This window comes from Conger conger, chromosome 16, assembly GCF_963514075.1.
Source record: "Conger conger chromosome 16, fConCon1.1, whole genome shotgun sequence".
Lineage (NCBI taxonomy): Eukaryota > Metazoa > Chordata > Actinopteri > Anguilliformes > Congridae > Conger > Conger conger.
In genome coordinates, this window is record NC_083775.1 from 39,481,996 (window position 1) to 39,482,996 (window position 1,001).

Here is a 1,001-nt window from a genome sequence, read left to right on the forward strand (position 1 = left end):
GGTCTGTGTGTGTGTGTGTGTGTGTATGTAAATGTGTGTCAGTCTGTGTGTGTGTGTGTGTGTTTATGTGAATGTGTGTCGGTCTGTGTGTGTGTATATGTGAATGTGTGTCGGTCTGTGTGTGTGTGTATGTGAATGTGTGTCGGTCTGTATGTGTGTGTGTGTGTGTTTATGTGAATGTGTGTTGGTCTGTGTGTGTGTGTATATGTGAATGTGTGTCGGTCTGTGTGTGTGTGTGTGTATGTGAATGTGTGTCGATCTGTGTGTGTGTGTGTGTGTATGTTAATGCGTGTCAATATGTGTGTGTGTCTGTGAATGTGTGTCGATCTGTGTGTGTGTGTGTGTATGTGAATGTGTGTTGGTCTGTGTGTGTGTGTGTGTGTGTGAATGTGAATGTGTGTCGATCTGTGTGTGTGTGTGTGTATGTATGTGAATGTGTGTCCATCTGTGTGTGTGTGTATGTAAGTGAATGTGTGTCGATCTGTGTATGTGTGTGAATGTGTGTCGATCTGTGTGTGTGTGTATGTAAGTGAATGTGTGTCGATCTGTGTGTGTGTGTGTGTGTGTGTGTGAATGTGTGTCGATCTGTGTGTGTGTGTGTGTGTGTAAGTGAATGTGTGTCGATCTGTGTGTGTGTGTATGTGTGTGAATGTGTGTCGATCTGTGTGTGTGTATGTAAGTGAATGTGTGTGGATCTGTGTGTGTGTGTGTGTGTGTGTGTGTGGATCTGTGTGTGTCTGTGTGTGTGTGTGTGTGTCAGTGAATGTGTGTCGATCTGTGTGTGTGTGTGTGTGTGTGAATGTGTGTCGATCTGTGCGTGTGTGTGAATGTGTGTCGATCTGTGTGTGTGTATGTAAGTGAATGTGTGTCGATCTGTGTGTGTGTGTGTGTGTGAATGTGTGTCGATCTGTGCGTGTGTGTGAATGTGTGTCGATCTGTGTGTGTGTGTGTAAGTGAATGTGTTTCGGTCTGTGTGTGTGTGTGTGTGTGTGTGTGTGTGT